The sequence below is a fragment of the Cornus florida genome, unplaced genomic scaffold, assembly GCF_030987335.1.
Source record: "Cornus florida cultivar Cherokee Brave unplaced genomic scaffold, ASM3098733v1 CherokeeBrave_3.0.0_Hap2_Chr09, whole genome shotgun sequence".
Classification (NCBI taxonomy): domain Eukaryota; kingdom Viridiplantae; phylum Streptophyta; class Magnoliopsida; order Cornales; family Cornaceae; genus Cornus; species Cornus florida.
In genome coordinates, this window is record NW_026775579.1 from 74083291 (window position 1) to 74098314 (window position 15024).

Here is a 15024-nt window from a genome sequence, read left to right on the forward strand (position 1 = left end):
AATTACTTCTTTCTAAGCCAATTCTAATTAATTCAATCACAATGGATAATTCAAACAATTTTTTATTATACTCTGGAATCAATGATAATAAAAAATTTAATCATGTGACCAAACTAACATCAATTAAAGTATGACTTCACTTATATGTAATAGTATAGTGTTGTAATAGTAATTATAATATTTTAATATTTAATATTAATTATTGTATCCAACTTAGTGGTATGAAATTAGGTTCACTAAAAGTCTATCTCAATCTCAATACCGATTCAAGGTGATCAATTAATATATAATTGAATAGTTCATATAATAAGTTAATTATTTATTTTTTTGTGCATAAATATATGTACACTATATGTGAATTATATTTAGGGAAGTATTATTAGTTGTTAATTAAGTTTAATTATTTATTGATTTAGTACTTGATGAATAAGTGTGTGTGTATTATACACATTAATTGATACTAATAGACTTCTTCTTCTTTTTTCTTTTTTTCTTTCATGGAGCATCTGATCGGTTAGATTATGGAAGTGATCGGTAGGATCAGATCCTGTTTCATCACGCTTTCTAAAATTTCATCCATTTGATCGGCCACTTGGACACATCTGATCGATCATATTGGTGAACTGGTTGGTCAATTGATAAACCACAAAAGATGCGAGTTCATTGGTTTTAATTAGCATCTTATTGATAGTATGAATGATATGATCGGTCAAATGAAAAATAAATAAATTTTCTGTTTTAGTCATTTGATAGACAGCATGGGCTGTTACTTTTGTATACCTTATTTCCATTGAAAACATTTAAGTAAATAAGAAAGTACCCCTTATTTGGATTCAATAAAAAATAAAAGAAAATTAAAATCCCACTAAATCAAAATGTAAAAATTCAGTTTTATTACAAATTGGAATTCCCTGAAGTTTTGGTAAAACTTGATCCTCCGTGTATACCTATGTAGAAATGATGAAAAAATCTCATAAAATCAATTTAGGCTATTTAAAGTGTAAAGAGTAATTACCGGAAAAAATTATTTTGAAAATATCTTTATTTCAAAAAATCATATTTTCCATATTCAGCCAAAAAACTACGAAACAGTTTTTCATGTGAAATGCCCGAATCGTAAAGTCATTTACCAAATCATGGTAACAAAGGCTTTGTGGATGAAAAAGTAAGTTCAATGCCCTAGACTCTACTTTCTAGAGACCAAAATAAAACATATGATTGATGTGCATGGTCTTAGCATTTCTAGCTTAAGTATTAAGTTTTTTCAAAGTTTATACAAGCTTGAAGTAACTCTTTCTTTTAGCAATGACTTCATGTGTCTATGCATGTGAATGATGATATGATATGCATGGTCCTATAGAGATGAGGTTCAAATAGATTCATAAATACTTTGACATTGAATCATAAACACTCACCATATTATCTACCCCTTTCTTCAAGCTTTGTCCATAAATGATTGTTTAAGTTTTAAGGTATTCTTACTTTCTTCCAATTTCTTTGAGTTGCTTGTTTGCTCATTAATTGTAGTCCAAGTTATCTTTGGATGGACTTGCATTTGGTTCCTTACAACTTCATGTCTCTTTGTATCCATTCTTTTCCATTGATGTGATCTTTATTTCTTTATTGAGGTCATTTTTTGAAGATGAATCATTTATAATACTCAATGTATATAATTAAACATTAATCCACAAACACCATTAATGGTTTGTAATCATCAAAACCACTAGATTATCTTTGGTTAAAGGCTTTGTGTCAACAAAATCCAACATACTTTTAAGATCTTTTATTTCATTTAATTCCTAAATCACTAAATATTTTATTTATACCCTTACTAAATAGAAGTAAAATTTTGTAGTTGTAAATTTATTCAAAATTTGATATATGATCTATATTTTTTATTGTATCTTAAATTTTTAATTACTTAAAAATATTGCATTATGGATTTATATATATATAATGATTAATTTAAATTAAATATAAGAATGTTTAGTACGTTTTATTTTTTAATCTTTTCTGTATGATAAGGAGTGGTATTTAAAAATGATCAAATTTAAAGGAAATGCCATTTTGGAGTTTTATTAACAATTAATTAATTTACTTAGGGATTCGGTGTTCTAGCCCCTTATTTAAGGAATTACAAAAACTAAATAAATAAGTAAATAATAATAGTCGATCAACAAAGATATCCTAATTGCCACGAAAACAAATTCATTGCAAAAATGACATTTCGCCACAAGGATTGAAAATTCGTGGCAAAATAGTTCCTAATTGCCACGAAAACAAATTTGTTACAAATATGGCATTTCGCCACAATGATTGAAAATTCGTGGCAAAAGATACTATTTGCCACGAATAAAGCATCGTTGCGAATAACTAATAGATTTGGCACAAAAATAGTTACGTGGCAATAGAGTTTATCATAGCCATAATTAATAATTCGTGGCAGGATCCATCTTTTAGCCATGAGAAAAAAATTTTGTGCCAAAAAATTATATTTGCCACGAGAATAACATCAAGGCAAATTATAAAGCGATTTGCCACGAAAATATATACGTGGCAAAAGAAACATACAATTGCCACGAATAAAAATTCGTGGCACAAATAGCATTTTGCCATAACTTTGTATGTCGTCCCTAATTCGTCGTGACAAAATTGACATTTTACCACAAATTTTTAGGTCGTCCCTAATATTAGTGGCAAGAACTAGTATTTGCCACAAAAAATTTACTCCGTGACAAACACTCGTATATTAGCCACAACAAGTTAATTTTGTGGCCAAAAGATACTTTTTGCCACAAAATTTTACGTGTGGCAAAAAAATTCGTGGCAAGAGCCCAAATTTGTTGTAGTGTCAACATGTTGGGTAAGAACTTTAACTTCTGTGGGATCAGAATGAATATAAATTCGATGATGTCCCAAAATTATACCTCCATCTTTTACTCATTCTAGGGGAGTACTGTGGATTTGAAAGAGAATTGGACTTTCTGACATGAAATTTTGGGTTAATTTTTTCTCGAAGTTAATGGCTTGATTTAAATGGTTGGGAAAGTTGCCTAAAGAATTTAGGTATTCTAATGGCATATCTTTTGGTATGGTGATGTTGTAGATCATTCCTAATTCTAACAGCTTGCTTAAATAACAGATAGTTGTTCTTGTAGAGAAAAGGATTTTTCCGGTTATTTCAAAAGGATAGAAGAAAACAATGTCTACGTCAAACAAGATAATGGCCATAGGTATGAGGTTGCCTGTTTGTATAAATCGTAGGAAAAAATAGTTATAACGGGGTCCTTTAGGTGGACTATTATTTCTGAGGTAGTTTTGGATATCAACCCATTCCATGAGACCATCAGACTTGACTTCTTTAAGGATAAGATCTTTGAGGTCATCAGGAAAGGGTTCAACTTGTTGTCTCAGGATTTCTTTGTAGGTTTGAGAGAAAAGGGGTAATAACTTGGCATACTTGGTTTGTTTGCAGAAATTGAACTTTCTGAAGATTTTCATCTTCATCACTCCTTTGCTCATAAATAGTTAGTTCTGTGGGGCTTGCTGTTATTTTTTGATAAGCTAAATTCAATTTTTTATAATGAGATATAAGCGTCTCATGTTCTTGCTGTAGGTTCTGATATGCTTTGTTAGATGATACAAAATATTCACTTAAAGTATTTAGATTTATGACGAGGGTTCTATCAGGGTTGTTTCTAGAAAATCAAATATCATCTAAAATAAGTTTTTGGTCCAGAAAAATATTATGTCTAGTGCAGAACTATTGAGCTGGGTTTTGAATAATTAAAAGAGGATTAGAAGTGTCTGGTATAAGGCTATAGCTGTTGTTGCTCTTTGTTTCCATTCATACAAAATTTAACAATCAATTAGTAACGAGAGAGAATATCTACTAAATAATTATTTTTTCCTTTGACATGTTCAAATATGGGTTTAAAACCTCTTCCAGTAATACAATCAATAAAGGAAATCCATCTCTTTGCAAACATCCGCTGTTGCTTTACTTTGTTTGCAAATTTAACTATGTTATCACAATCTGTTCTTATAAGAAATTCTTTATCAAGGAATATCTGAAATTTTTCAATAGAGTTGGTTACTCCTAGAATTTCTAGATCTGTTGAGGGTAAATTAGATTGTGTTTTATTAAAAGTTCCGCTAGCATGGCGACAAATTCGTTCTTCTTCTCGAGAAGATTCTTTTGTAGGTCTTTGAAGAAGTAAACATGCCCATCCTTGAGCTGATGCATCTGTTTGAATTATTTTATAACTATTTTCAAGTGGAAGTTGCAAAGGTTCTACTTAAGTGACCAAAGATTTAATTTTCTTAAATAATTCTATGTCTTGAGTATTAAAATATTTTTGACATGTTTACCTAATTTTGAATACAATGGTCCTACTAATTATCCTAATTTAGGAATAAAATTGTGACCATAATTTAATAATCCTAAAAATGCTTGTAGTAATTTGGTTTCTTCTAATTTATCTGGAAATTCTAAAATCTTCTTAACAATATGTGATTGTAGTTCTACTTTTTCATCGTTGATGTATAAGCCTAAAAATTCAATGTCTTGTTTTTCTAATATCATCTTTTTACTACTTATAATGAGCCCTCGTGTTATAAATTCGTTGAATATAAGTTCAATATGTTTTATATGTTTTTCTTTAGTTTGACTAAAGACTAGAATATCATCTATGTAAACACAACAGAATTTTGAATGTTTATTAAATATAATATCCATTTTTCGTTGGAACTCCTGTGGTGCATTTTTCAATCCAAAAGGCATAACAACCCATTCATAATGTCCTTCAAGACATGTAAAGGCAGTCCATTTAATAGATTCGTCAACCATACGGATTTGCCAAAATCCTGATTTACAATCAAATTTAGAAAACTATTTTCTATCTTGTATTCGATTTATTAAAACATCTTTATTAAGAATTTTGTAGCTATCATCGTATGTGTTATCATTTAATCTTTTATAATTTATAACCATAAGAGTTTTTCCTCTTTTTATTTCGGCATGATTTCTAACCATAAAAGCTGGACTCCTATGTCTACTATTACTTTTTCTTGTTACTTTTAGCGATAAAAGTTCTTTAATTTGTTTTTGGAATTCTTCTTGATCATCTAAGGTATGAGAATTATCTTGTATTTTTATAGTTATGAAAGGATATATTATAATGTTTCTGGGGATCTTCACCTAAAATCTCAGTAGTTTCAGCTAGTCTTATAAGATTATCAATGTTTAATTTGGAATTTTTCAATATAGCTTTATTATTAAGTAAAATTTTTGGTTCATCTAAGTAACTAAGAAACATTAAAGCTTCAGAAACATCTTCTACAAATTCGGTTACATCAAATAAATTTTCTGTCTTTTCGTCTATAGGTAATTCTGTTATAGGTAAAGTATTGACATAAGTAATAGAACATTTTTCTTTCTGAGGAATACAAGGAGAATTAGATGGAATAAATGTTCATTTCTTAAAAAATTGTAAACCGGTAGGAGTATACATGAATCCTCCGGTGAGTGAATTTATAAAATTCAACCCTAGAATAAAATCGTAAGTATTGGGACTATTATTAACTACATAGGTTTGTGGTAAAACAAATTTTTTATTATTAATTGCGATAGAAAGATTCTAGACACAATGAGTTATTGGTAGTTTTTCATTATTATGTTAACTAATATTAACATTATAATTTAATTTTATTAATACTTCCTCTGGTACTAAATGTCTTTTAATTATGCTTTTAGAAGCTCCTGTATCTAGTATAGCTGAAGTTTGAACTAATTTTTCTTTAAATTCCAATGTTTCAGGAAATTGGATTAAACTAGATGGTTTATATATTGAGTTTATGGATTCAACTAATGTATTTTCTAGCTTATTTTCGTATTTGTTATAACAGTCGTGACATAATAGGTTTTTACAATGGTCTTTACAATAATATCATTCCTTAATGGAAAAGTTACATTGTTTACAGTTATAATCGAAGAAATAAAATTTAACTAACTCATAATGACATGAAAAATTTCTTATAGTGCAAATATAATCTTCCATAGAATGAAGTCCTTATTTAAAATCTTCATCAACTTCACTATCAATCCTTTCTATACTATATATGCTTTCATTATCGTTATCGGAATCATAAACGCTTTCTAATTCGTATAATTCATCTATCTGTTCCTCAATATCTTTAAGTATATTGATTTTTTCTTGTATTTGCTTAATAAGGTTTTGCTTATATCTATAAGGACAATTTGGTCGTATATGACCTGGATCTCCACAAATAAAACATTTGCAGCTTCTTTCTTTTGTGGGTAATATAGTCACTTTGCTATATTTATTGTTCTTATTATCTTTTTTATCTTTAATTATTTTTCAATTTTTATACCAAGGGTGCTTTCTAAATGGTTTGGGATTGCTTTTAAAATTCTTAAAATATGATTTTTTATTGTAATTTTTATAGGTTCTACTTTTTTATAATTTATATTTTCGTGGTTTATTTCTTTTGAAGGTTTTCTAAGGTATGCAACCATATTGTGGAGAAAAATCTAATTGTTTACATATATCGAAAAATTGTTTCTTAATTTGCTTGGATTCTCTACGTTATCTGCATTCCTTTTTTAACATGTCATAGACATGATTAACTCTATTTCCTATAGTTAATCTATCCCTTCGAGGATTTTCTAACCATTTTTCCCAAATTTTAGTTCCTACACTTCCTGGTAATTTCTGAAGATATCTATCTAATAAGGTTCGGTCTCCGATTTTTCCTGTAGCGGCAAAATATTCAAAAAAATTAATAGTGTAGTCTCTTATGTATCGACAATCGCAAATTTGTAATAACTCTAGATTACGTAAAGCTTCGTTTTACTTGATTTGAGTTTCTTCTAATAGTCTGTCTTCACCTAAAAATACTCTTTTGATTAAACTAGTAAACTGTTGAATTGTAAAATTATCTTTTAAGATATTGTAATCATCAACATAAGTAACTTTATAAGATTGCCACTAGTTTTGAATTGTGCCTCTTAATAATGTTTCACAATAAGTTAAAGCTTGTGTTTGATTATCAAACCTGGTTAAAATAGCTGTTTTGATACAGTCTTGTTCCCAATCGTCGATTACTCTTGACCAATCTTGGGGATCGTGTCGTGATATGTCTAATATGGTTCCTACATCATGTGTTGGGATATTATCGTAGCGTCTACGATGTGGTGTCCACATGTATATATCTGGTATATTTCTGTTTTCAACATATGTTTCTTGTGTAGGTTGAAGTCTTTGTCGTGTGAGATATTCATCATTTGTTTTATTAGTGCTACTAGTTGTGTTATGCATTTCTTAATCAACTGATCCTGTAGGTTAAGATATAGATCCTTCTGGTTTTTTTCCTTCTCTATGCTCTACTCGTTCTTCAACATTTACATTTAATTCTTCTTTTAAAGTATTTAGTTCGTATTTTGTGTACAAGGATTCAAACCCTACTTTTAAGATATTTCGCTTGATATCATCATTATTTCCTTTGCTGAGATAAATGCTTTCTATGAGTTGATAATTTGGCTCAGGATATTTCTCCTTTAAATCTTCTAGTTCAAGATTATCAAAATCATGCATTATTTTATCTAGAATTTCATCTTTTAATTTATCATAAATGACATTTATTTCTTTAGGAGATTCTATTTCTATGTGTGTAGTTAAAAAGTCATCTTGGGCATCATCTACTAAATTATCCTGTCTTTTATAATTACTAAACTGTATACTAGCGTCACCACTATTTTTAACATATATCATATTACTTTCGGGGTATCTTTTTAATTGTAGTAGTAAGATTAGGAAATTTTCATTCTGTTCCTTCATGGACAATACTACTTACTTTTTTAGCTTCTATCATATAGACATATTTACTACTAAAGGGTTTAATTAATTCACTAAATTAAGCTTTAAAGTTTAAATTATATTGATTAACTGTTTTTCCCATAAACAGAGTATTAATTAGTGGATTTTTAAATTGTCGTGTCATATTGTATCCTTTTGTGGATATAGCTATCTTAATATGTTTACTGAATTCTCTAGTATTTATCGTGTAATTGGGAATACATCATATGATGGCTGCATTATCTGCTAAATCTATTTTAGCGCTGGCTATTTATGTTTGTTGATGGTTATTCCATCAATTATCATAAATATAAACAAGTGCTCTAGTTCCGATTTCAGCTCTGGTTAATCCTACTAAACCGATCATTATGACACCCAAATATATGAGTTCTAAATTATTATCATGTAACTCTTGACATTCTTCGGGTGTTATAAGGTCTAAAATAACTTGATTGTTAACTACACTTAATTCTCTCTGGCTAAAATGGTTATATATCTTGCTCTGAAAGTCTAGTAAATTATTGGAATAAAGGTTAACCTTATTTTTTACCTTCTTTATTCTTTTTTCTATATATTTTTTAGCATCATGTTCATTATCATATAAATCTTCTACTCTCATTATTTCTTTAACTTTTCTAAGGATAATGGCCATTGTGGTATTTTTCTATGAGGTTGTAATAAATTTACACACTTGGTGGTTACAGGCGAGAGCTGAGTAGTTGTTGATCATTTTATATCCTTTATTTTATTGGATAATTCATATAATTCCTTAGAAGATTCTCTGGGAATACTGCGATACCCCTCGGATCTGAGACACGGGGTTGATCAGGCCCAGGCCCAAACCCGAGGGAATATCAAACAATTAATATTTTAAAAACGAACACAGACGACAAAATGAAATAAGAATAAATATTAAAAGCTGAAAGAAACTAAAATAAAATCCTTTAAAGATAAACATTTCAACCCAAATAATCCAAAACCTCCAATAGATTAAACAACCCGGTAATCCATCTCTAGTGGACCCCTAAGAAAAATCCAAACTAAATTAAAACAACTGAAAGAACATCCTAATATAAGCTATGGAGAGAAGTCCTACGTCGTCGGTAGAGTGAGTAGAAACCTCTGCTCAGCATGAACACGTCTAAGTCTGGAACTGTCGTGTACCTAAAAAATAGAAGTGGGTCAGGCCCACGCGCAAGTTCTATACTACTACAATCCAAACAGAGGCTTGATACGCATGTACATCCTAAACAATTCAACAATAGCTAATAGTCTGTAAGTATATATAATCACACTAAAGGACTCTCACTGGATTACAGGCCGGTCTCAACTTGAATAGAGGTAACATGCTAAAACACACACGAAGTGGGCATGTGTACCTAAGCCTAAACAGGGTACACCTCCAACCATCGTAGCCAGCTATGCATCCCAATGTATATACGCTCCCTAACCATCAAATCTGAGACTCAAGCTCATATCGAGGTACCATAACGATATATTTAAAATCCATCCTGTATCCTAGTAGTGCCGCTCAACTAATCGTTGCCATGACACTACAATAAATAGGACTTAACTTTTAGTTAATTCAATTCTTAATCCCGAGTAGGTAGGTTTTGGTATTTTGAAACCAAACCGTCCCTAGTAAACCACCGTCCCATACCAGTGTATACTATCCAACCATCCAGCAGTTGATAACACAGACACTTAAGATAAATATCAACTAAGTCCATATTTCCAACAATTGATACTAACAATGATAATGGAAGGATCAACCCAGAATTACAGTATATACATAAACATACTCAATTTATAGTGTTTCATAAAATCCGGTATAGTGCTAAGTTTAAATCTTAATAGCATTCAACATCCAGTAGTTGATATTTCAGGTAATTAAGGTAAATATCATCAAAGTCCATACCTCCAGCAATTGATACTAGCAATGATAATGTAAGCATCAAAACAGAACCACAGTATATACATAAACATGCTTAGTTTAGGTTGTTTCACAAAATTCAGTTAGTGCTAAGTTTACAACTTAATATCATTCAACACTAACACATCCTAGACAAGTATAATTCATATACATGCTCATGATATAGGGTGATACAAGTTCTAATTATCATATCCGTTACAGAGAAAAACATTAACACAGAGGATTAAATAATTTAATTCTTCCAACCCTAAAACTGTATATTTATTTGTTTGAATTCTCTACTGTCCAAGCTACTCCAAAGAATTAGTTCCTTAGCACTACTTTTGGAGCCCTAATACACACATACACCTTAACCAGACCCTTCACATACAGTCCTAAACCCCACTGGAACTCCAAAACCATGCACTGTATGAAGCAAAACTCTTAGAAAACGAATATAAAAACAATCTGGAGCAAGAGCCTGCTCCAAACAAATGTGGAGCCAGCTCCTTTGCCCTTGGAGCCAGCTCCCACACCTTGGGAGCCGCCTCCCATCAAAAGGGAGAGCTGGCTCTCTCCCTCTCTGCCTCGTCTCTTCTTCTCCAATGTCTTTTGCATCCTTTAACCCTCACTGCTATGGATTCTAGACACTGTAACCACACCCCGGTGTGTTCCCAATCCATGTTTAAGTTCATTTTACATTACATACATAGCTTTAAACAGAGATTCATGCAAGCAAATATCGTGTTTTAACAGTTTTACAAAGCATAAAAACAAACTGCTATCTTTCAAGTTTAGCACAACAGAAAAGTTTTTAATTGATTCAATCAATCCTAGAACTGTTTAAGAATGCAAAGAACATGAAGCCTAAGGGAGATAGTAAGGATAGAACTTACCTTACACCGATATTCGTCTCAATTCTCTGGCGAATCCTTTGTTTGTTCTCTATTTTCTTCCCAGCCGTCTCCAAAACTTCTCTCAACCAAACTATGTCGTAATTTTATTCTACAACCCTAAGCAGACAACTTAGGTGAATATTTATAGGCCACACTAATCCTAGGCTCTTTTAAATCCTAATTGGATTTACTCGGCCCATAGAGAAATCTAGGTTAATATCAATGTCGGTTGTAAACCTAATGTACAACTATATAACAATCACGTTGAAAACATAATTACATTTAATTAAATCAAGTCCATTTAAATAATTCAATTAAATAGTTAAACCATTAAATTTAAGTAAATTAATTCAATTAAAACAACCAAATAATTAACTATAATTAAATCAATTAAATTAGAACAATTAAATAAGTAAATTCAATTAAAGCACAATAATGAAAACAATTAACTAATTAACCACAATTAAATCAATAAAATTAACACATATGCATGTCAACAATTAAAAATGCATTGAAAAAAAAAAAAAATACCAGGAGTATCCTTTTTAAAATTAGGGGTATTACAAATACTTTCTCGTATTACTTCTAATTTTTCCTCAAGTTTATTAACTTTTTCAGACAACTGGAGTAATAACTGGATTAAAAAGTTATTTTGTCTAATATGTATATTAGTTGATTGTACATTTGTCTTCAAACTTATAAATCCTATTGGTTCTTTGTCAAATTTATAAAGTTCGGCTAAAGCTTTTAAATAATCAGGATTACTAGTACTCATAAAACTATTGTAAAAGTTTTTGAATATCGTTTTTAAGAGATTTTTAATAGTCCATAATTATTTTTTGATTTTCAATAATATTTTTTATATCATTATTTATATCCTTAACTGTGACTAACATTATCTTATTATCTAAATTATTTTGACTAGAATTCTGTACTACTTGTTCATTAATATAATCAAGATTTTCTCCTAATCATTTTATAGAATTATCTAGGTTATTAAGATCTATTCTATTCATAAATTTAACTAAAATAGTTGCCGTCTATCCTCTAAAATATTCTGTATTCGAATAATTCTAGATCTAAGTTCTTCTATTCTTCGTTGTAGGCTACACGTTATGTTTCCTAATTCTTGTGCGGTGTAAAAATTTCTAAGTGCTGTTTGACAAAATTCTAGAACTTGCACAAGTTGTTCTTTGGGTAAATTGTGCATAAAAGAAACTTTAGGGGTGAAAATATAAATTCAACTTATAAAAGGGGTTCAACTAAAAATTGGTTCATGTATTTATAAATATGCAAACTACATTCATGGATGGGTAATATACTTTTGTTACTACTACTTTACTGTAAAATTCCCAATATTTTTCCTTCTTCTAGATTTTAGGATGAAGTCCAGTCAAAATTGACGATTATATTTTGAGTTAGCCCCCACTCAAATGAACTTTGTATCATTTGTGTGCAAAGATCATAGAAAGAGGCTCTGCTTAACTCAATCACAACATTGCGACTTGGTCAATAATACTTTTCCTAACAGGCACTGCTTCAAATCATATAACAACTCAAAAGCCTAGCTCACAGAAAACTCCTAGCAAATAAAAAAAAAAAATGTTTTACGAGGTTTCGTCAAGATACACTGACATCAACTCTTATTTGTTAAAATATACGTACTAACCTTCTTATCAAACTTGTCGAATTTGTAATTACTTTCTATCCTTATATATTTATTGTATTTTATTACAATAAACATGTCTTCCAAGATATAATTGAAATTTAAAAATTACAAAATTAGCTAACATTAGTATTTTTACATATAACCTCTATTAATAAACAGTCATACAAAATGAAGTGACCTAAATAAAATAAGAGTCGATTATTTATAGTGGAATAAGCATTCCCAACCTATCACGTTAGTTGCAAGCAAAGGTAAAAGGTCACAATTGTGTCAGTCCAAGATTATGCCTCACATATGGCAATAGTCAGGTATAGACCAAGAAAATTATATGAGAGGGGGAGCCTTTTTTTTTTTTTTTCCTACTTGAGTACTCACACACACATGCCTCCACTGAGAGTCGAACCATAAAACAAAATATCAAACTGTTGAATAGGTGTAGTAGTGAATTTTTTTTGTAATTCCAGTAGAGGCAATATAAAAATTTTATAAGTAATTAATCCAAATATAGAAAAAAGTAGGTATATAATACCAAAAATAAAAATTTCAGTGGGGGCAGTTGGCCCCACTGGACCTTACATGGATTCGTGCCTGACAATAGCCTTTACAACGAGACCTTCTCTATTGTCCACCTGACACACATCTGTTGATGGTAGTTCGTGAATAGGATGAGAAGGTCGTTCCATATAAGTCAAGAATCTTGAGACCAGTATCCAAGTGGAGATCCAAGCAATACAAGGGATTCTCTGAGTATGGAGATTAAGAAAGGGAAGGCCGACCTCGGTACTGTATGAGCTCGAGCTTGTTCTCGGATGTCTATTAATGTGGTGGTTGATGTCTTAAAAATGATGACTAACACCCATATTTTTAGTGTTTACCTCCTCGGTCAATGTCTTTTAGTCCTTTGGGTGAGCCCGCTCTTACCCAAGGGTTTAAGGGTCTCTCCTTCTGACAGATGAGACATTGATGGATGGGCCGCAATGCTTTGCCCTATGGTCAAAAGAGGTAATGGCGCTCCTTAATTAATACGGGTCTTATCAAACGTCTTTCGCAATTAATGCGCTTTTTATCTTTCCTTGTTCGAGCTTGGGTACCGAGTATCCTTTCCCCCTTGTGTTGGCCTCGGGCTGAGGCGATACCTTGGATCTCAGCCACCTGACCACATGTCCTCAGATTCCCGAGCTTCAGAGGGAGTAGGTCCCTTTCAAGGTCCTGCCTTCATGACCTCACGAGACTCTTTTCCTATTTATCCCGAGCCTTCCTTAGCCGAGTAGGGAAGCGCGTAAAGTAGGTTAGCCGAGGTCGCTCTTTCAGAGAGCGTCCTCGAGCGAGCCAGGGGGGGAGGAGCCCATCCGACTAGAGCGGGGCACGTCCACAGTAGAGGAAGGGTAGCGACTCCTTCCTCGGTCAGCGAGTTCAGTTATTGGATAGGTAGCTCGAGAATACCTAGTCCACCGTGGGAACGCTAGGTAATCACTAGCCAGTTATGCCTATGCTACAGAGGTGGCGCCACTTCATCAACAGGCATGGCGCGGTCATCAACAACATCCAACCGAAAACCACAAATCTCAAACACTATATATATATATATATATATATATATAGTTATATTGGTGCAAGACCTTGATGTAGTCATAAAAGCAGTTACATTGGTGCAAGACCTTGAGTTATATATATATAGGTGCATGAAAAGCAGTTATATTGGTGCAAGACCTTGATGTAGTCATAAAAGCAGTTATATTGGTGCAAGACCTTGAGTTATATATATATACATATACCTATCCGGCTGTGTGCCCTCTGCACTTAACTTTACAATACTGTGTAACTATGCTTTATATAATCCTAGGTTTACATTGCTTTGCGTTCATTCACCTTCAGCTTACAGTTCTTCATTTTGGTTTACATTTCAAGCCTGTAACAGGTAATCAATAGTTCAACTAGTGAGCCCCTTTAGAATGTAATTAGGTGATTTTGTCTTGTGTTCTTAGACTTGAAATTGATCCTCTTGTGCTGTCATATTTTTCGTTGATGAGGATGACTATGTTGACTCTTAACTAGTTTTTTTATTTTTAAAGATATAAATTAAATGACATAATTGTCTTTCAAATCCATAATTGTACTTCATAAAAAATAAAAAATAACTAAATAAAAAATAAATAAAAAAACCTCATACACCACCTTTGATGGATAATTTTTTTATCTAATTAAGTTATTAAAAAAAATTCAAGTAAAGTACGAATCATCTCTGTCACACTATTATACTTGAGAATTAGATGACTGGCATATATAACCAAGATATGTGGTTTAGTCGCATTTTCTTCATTTTGAAAAAATAATAATAATAAAATGGAGGATTCACGTTTCTTACTGTGGGACTTATTTGTTACTAAAAAATATATATATATATCAGATTTCGTACCGAAGACTTTACAACCTTATTAATTTTTGTAGAAATATAGTTTTCGGTCATGAAAATGGGATCCATATGGATTACAGTCGGTTCCACAGCTACAGCACTAAGTTAGTCGACCAAACTAGTAGGCTTGGTAAAGGACTCGAACAATGACAGCTGGTGTGACAGTCCCAAACCCCCACCATCACTGCTAGCTTGCCGGGGACACTTCCATTAAGTTTTGTAGAAATATAGTTTTCGTTCGGGAAAATGGGACCCAT